The sequence below is a fragment of the Populus nigra genome, chromosome 5 (genome assembly GCF_951802175.1).
Source record: "Populus nigra chromosome 5, ddPopNigr1.1, whole genome shotgun sequence".
NCBI classification, from domain to species: Eukaryota; Viridiplantae; Streptophyta; class Magnoliopsida; order Malpighiales; family Salicaceae; genus Populus; species Populus nigra.
The window spans coordinates 22,268,276-22,274,275 of record NC_084856.1 but is presented as its reverse complement, the minus strand read 5'-3'; positions in this window follow the sequence as shown (position 1 = coordinate 22,274,275).

Genomic DNA, 6,000 nt, shown 5'->3' with positions numbered 1-6,000 from the left:
TCATAATTTGTTTTGATTTGGTGTTAATATGGTCTTAAAACCCGGGTCATGCATTTGAAATGTTGACCTATGTTGATTCAATTTGTTGCCGTCTCAATTTTGTTTTAAAAAAGATGTTGTCTTGAATTGTTTTTTAGTCAAACTATATTTTTACCAGTTATCCAGGTTGTTTGTGGACTATTCAAGTCGATTGGGTCATATCGGTTCAACCCCCACTTTTTACTTGTGTTTGAAATTTGAATTGCATAATTTCAAGTTAATTTATCTCTAAATTTGAATAGAAATTATATTTACTGAATTAATATTTTGAATTATATTATAGAATATATTTATATAGGAAATATTGTATATAGGAAATATTGTAGACATACTCTTGTGTGGTAACCTCCACCATTACTATTGTATATTGCCCTACCTATATATATAGAAAGGGTTGGCTGACCATCAGGTTAAGCCTCCCAATTATTCTCAACTTGGTATCAGAGCCTTCTGCCGTCAGAACTCTTTTCTTCCTTCCTTCCTTTGCAGCCGACCCTCTCTTTACTTTCTCTACATGGATTCTACTGCTGTCGCCGGCTTCTCCCTCTCCACAGGTGGTGCAGCACAGCCGGCCAACCCTCCCCAAGCTGCTGTCGCTGGTGCCCTTTCTTCTCCACAGCAGCCTCCACTTGCAGAGCTTGTCTCTGATTCTTCCTCCCAAGTCTCTGCCGTTCCTTTACCTCTCATGGGAACTCACACTACAACTATTGTTCCTTTAGCGAACACTCACCAAGTTGTTTCGTTAAAGCTTACGAACACAAATTATCTCTATTGGAGAATGCAGATGAAGCCATATCTCCTTGGTCAAGGTGTTTTTCACTTTGTTGACGGTTCCGTGCCGTGTCCTCCATCTCATATTTTTGACAGTTCTGCTAGTTCTTCCTCCATTATCAGCCCTTCTTTTCTTCGTTGGAAGCAACAGGATCAACTTATTTTGAGTGCTTTGCTCTCCTCTCTCTCCGTGGATGTGTTGCATCTCGTGGTAGATTGTTCTACTTCGCATTGTGTTTGGCGCACTCTTGAGAAAGCGCTTGCCTCTCCGTCTAATTCTCGCATCATGCAACTCCATGGCTCCTTTCAAGACCTTCGGCAAGGTGACTCCTCGGTTAGTCTATATATGCAGCAAGCCAAATCGTTATTTGATGAATTGGCTGCTGCTGGTCGTCCCATGTCTCTTGAAGATTTCAATCTTTATGTGTTTCGTGGCCTTCGTGGCGAGTTCAAAGACTTGGTAACGAGTCTCATAACCAAGGCAGAACCGCTATCCTATGCTGATCTTCACAGCCACCTTCTTACCCATGAATTTCTGCACAAGAACTCTTTCCATTCCATGGCTGCCGCTCCTTCTCTGCTGTCTTCTTCTTCTCTGCCGCAGCAGCCACCTCTGCTGCCAACACAACAGTTTTCTGCACACCATGCCATGTCTCATCACAGCTCTAACTTCAGCCACAACAGGGGTCGCTCTAGAGGTAATTGGCGTCCCCACAGCAACCGTTCCACTCCCCAGAACATGGGCCAATCTGCTGCAGATTGGCGACCAAACCACTGGCAGCAAACCAGGCGAAATTCCAGTGCTGGGCAGTGGTCTGGACAGCAGCATGTACGCTGCCAATTGTGCTCCGGTTTTGGGCACACAGCTCCCCATTGTTCCCAGTTTCGTAGCAGCTCTCCGCAGCCCTCTGCTCATCTTGCGGTTGGGAATATCTCTGCTGCGACTTGGTTCCCCGACACCGGCGCAAATCAACACGTCACACCTGATCTTGGAACTCTGACCGATTCTGCACCCTATCTTGGTAATGATTATTTGCATGTTGGTGACGGTAAGGGCCTTGACATATCCCATATTGGACATACTAAATTACATTCCCCAAAACGCATGTTTACATTATCTAATGTTCTCCATGTGCCTCACATTACCAAACCGTTGTTATCTGTTCAAAAATTCTGTCATGATAATCATGTTTATTTTGAATTTCACGCTTCTATGTTTTTTGTGAAGGATCTCGTCACCAAGGAAGTTCTCCTTTCCGGTCAGAGTCATGATGGCCTTTATGTCCTCTCCGAGTCTTCTGCCACGTCAGTTCCTCAAGCTTTTTGGTCTCCTTGCATCTCCGCGACTGCCGACCTGTGGCATCGTCGTTTGGGTCATCCAACCCCTCGCATTTTCAATTTGTTAGTCTCCGGAAATAAAATCGTATGTACTTCTAGACGTTCTCTTACTCAGTGTCAAGCTTGTCCTTTAGGAAAGTCGTCCCGTTTGTCATTACGACCTACGGGTCACAAAACTTCTGCCCCGCTTGAATTAATTTTTAGTGATGTTTGGGGTCCTGCCCCTATGTTTTCTTCTGATGGCTTCCGCTATTTTGTTATTTTTGTTGATGCGCATACCAAACATATATGGTATTATCCGCTTGTTGCGAAATCTGATGTTTTTTCCACTTTTCAACGTTTTCAAACACTTGTTGAGCGTCAGTTTTCTCTTAAAATTAAATTTGTTCAAACTGATTGGGGCGGTGAATATCGTAAATTAAATAAATTTTTTCAGACCATTGGTATTCATCATCGGTTAATTTGTCCTCATACTCATGAACAAAATGGCACTGTTGAACGTCGTCATCGACATATCGTCGAAACTGGCCTAACCCTTTTAGGCCAGTGTAGTGCCCCATTGCGATTTTGGAACTATGCTTTTGAATCATCGGTCTACCTTATTAATCGCATGCCTACTCTTGTTCTCCAAAATACATCTCCATTTGAGTGTCTGTTTCGACGCACTCCTGATTATAACTTCCTACGTACTTTTGGGTGTCTTTGTTTTCCTTTTTTGCGTCCATATCATGCTCATAAATTAGATTTCCGGTCTTCCCCTTGTGTGTTTTTAGGTTATAGCTCATCTCATCTTGGTTATCGTTGTCTTGACTTAGAGTCTGATCGTATTTATGTCTCCCGTCATGTTCGTTTTCATGAAAATGTCTTTCCTTTTGCGAAGTCTGAACAGGTAACATCCTCACCGGTACCTCCCACCCCACCTACCTATCTTCCATCCTTGCACCCTCCTCCATCTTTTCAGCCTACTACTTACCAAACCAGCCCCAACCACAACCCAATTCTGCCCTCTGCCGCACCCCACCAGCCTACCACTTTGCCCATTGATTCTGCCACCCCTTCATCACCATCCCCCACTACCATATTGTCACCATATGCTTGTCTTTACAATGATAATTATGCAGGTACAGGTTCTCCATCACCGGATGTGCATGTTCTCAGGTCTGCTGTAACAGAGCAGCCCGGTTCTGCATCAGCTCTTCCCAGTTCTGCAGCAGCCTCACCAGTGTCTACAGTGCCGACCAGTCCCTCCACTGCTTCTCCAGCTGGTCTGCAGCTCTGTGTAGACCTCTCCTCATATCCTCTTCAGCCTCTTCCAAGTACAGGCCCCACTTCTCCATGCCCAGCTACTCGTCAACATCCCATGGTTCTTCGTCCAAGGCAGCCCAAGACAGCACTGTCCACAGCCACTGCTGCAACCTCTGCTGTCTCCTTCAGCCGGGTAGTTTCTCCCCCCTCTCATGAGCCACTTGTTTTTAATGATGCTAACAGATATGAGGCGTGGCATAGTGCTATGCGTGAGGAAATTCAGGCCTTACATGCAAACCAAACTTGGACCTTAGTGTCGTTTCATCCCTCCATGAATGTTGTTGGTAGTCGGTGGGTATACAAGATTAAACGCAGATCTGATGGCAGCATCGAGAGGTATAAGGCGCGTCTGGTTGCTAGAGGTTTCACTCAGCAAGAAGGTATTGATTACTCTGAAACCTTTAGTCCAGTCATCAAACAGGCGACCGTCAGATTAGTCTTCTCCATTGCAGTTTCGTGTGGTTGGAAAATTCATCAGCTTGACATCCATAATGCCTTCCTCCATGGTGTTCTTGATGAGGAGGTCTACATGAAACAACCTCCAGGTTTTGTTGATACTGCTCTCCCCTCTCATGTGTGCCGATTGCATAAATCTCTGTATGGTTTAAAACAGGCTCCACGGGCTTGGTACACTCGTCTGAATGATTTCCTGTTATCTATTGGTTTTCGTGCCTCTAAGGTGGATACTTCATTATTTATCTTCTCTGTTGGTGCTGATATTTGCTATCTTCTAGTCTATGTTGATGATATTCTGCTTACGGGTAGTAACTCTCTTCTGCTCCAACGCCTCATTCAGCTACTGAGCTCAGAATTTAAGCTTCGCGACTTGGGTTCTGTTCATTACTTTTTGGGTATTGAGGTTTAGTCTACTAGTATGGGTCTTATGCTTCGCCAGCATAAATATATACTTGACATCCTCACTCGGGCTGGTATGTTATCTTGCAAACCAGTTGATACCCCTATCTCTACATCCAAAGCTACCATTCTGCCCGATCCATTGTTTTCTGATGCTACCTGCTTTCGTCAAATTGTGGGTGCTCTTCAGTATCTCACTTTTACGCGCCCAGATATTTGTTTTGCTGTTAACAGAGTCTGTCAGTTTATGCATGCTCCTACAGATTCTCATTGGGCTGCCGTGAAACGCATCTTGCGTTATCTTCGAGGTACGGCATCACATGGCTTACATATCACTCGCAGTTCTTCTTTTGCCTTACATGGTTTTACAGATGCAGATTGGGCAGGCAGTGTTGAGGACAGAAAATCTACGGGTGGTTACCTTGTGTTTTTTGGTCAAACGCCGATTTCGTGGAAATCTGGTAAGCAACGCACAGTTGCTCGCTCTTCTACTGAGGCTGAGTACAAAGCCTTAGCTGATGGCACTGCTGAGGTTATCTGGCTTCAGTATTTATTAACAGATCTCCAGATTCCATCCACTTCTGCTCCTATTATCTGGTGTGACAACCTTGGTGCCACTTATTTGTCTGCGAATCCTGTTTTTCATGCTCGCACTAAACATGTTGAGGTCGATTATCATTTTGTCCGAGATAGAGTTGCAAAGAAGGAAATTCAGATTCGTTTTATTTCCTCCAAGGATCAACTTGCCGATGTCTTCACTAAGCCACTTCCTACTTCTTCGTTTACTGCTTTTCGTTTCAAGCTTCGGGTTGATCCTCCACCCTCAGCTTGAGGGGGCATATTATAGAATATATTTATATAGGAAATATTGTATATAGGAAATATTGTAGACATACTCTTGTGTGGTAACCTCCACCATTACTATTGTATATTGCCCTACCTATATATATAGAAAGGGTTGGCTGACCATCAGGTTAAGCCTCCCAATTATTCTCAACTAATTATATATATAATAATAATTCAAATATAATATGAACAATACAATCTTGAAATACGTGTCGAAACACTTCAAAACATAAACATACATTTTCAATTGAAAAAACAAAACATCAATAGAAATGGAATTGATAATCTTGCTACAAAGGACAACAGCAACTTGCTAAAAGTATTTTTATTTTTGAAAAATAGCATAGTGATAATTATTTCTTTTCTTACCGCTGGATCTCCCCCTTTTCTCTTGACCATCGGATCTGATTACCAACTTAATCATTGGATCTTCTTGCTTGTTCTCTAACCTTGGATCTTCCTACTTTTTCTTGTTGACCATGAAAGATTTATAGAGAATTGCATTTTTAACTTGTTTCTTCTTAAAATCGAAACACATGCGCGCAGGGGCGGAAGCAGGGGGGCAAGCAGGGGCCCGAGCCCCCTGCAAGACATTTTAATTTTTTTTTAACTACTGGCTAATTAAGTGTGAGGAGATTGATCTGGATTGGATGAACGGCATTATATATTGTCAAGAACCCACCTCCGAAATAATACGAGTTGAGAAGCAGTTTTCTCGGCTTAGGTTCAAATGCAGGACCACCTTTTTTTTTAGGATTTAAGATAGATGCGGATGTTGCACCGCATTACATTATATATATGAGATTATGCACCATCCACGTTGAAATCAATTATGAGATCGCCCGC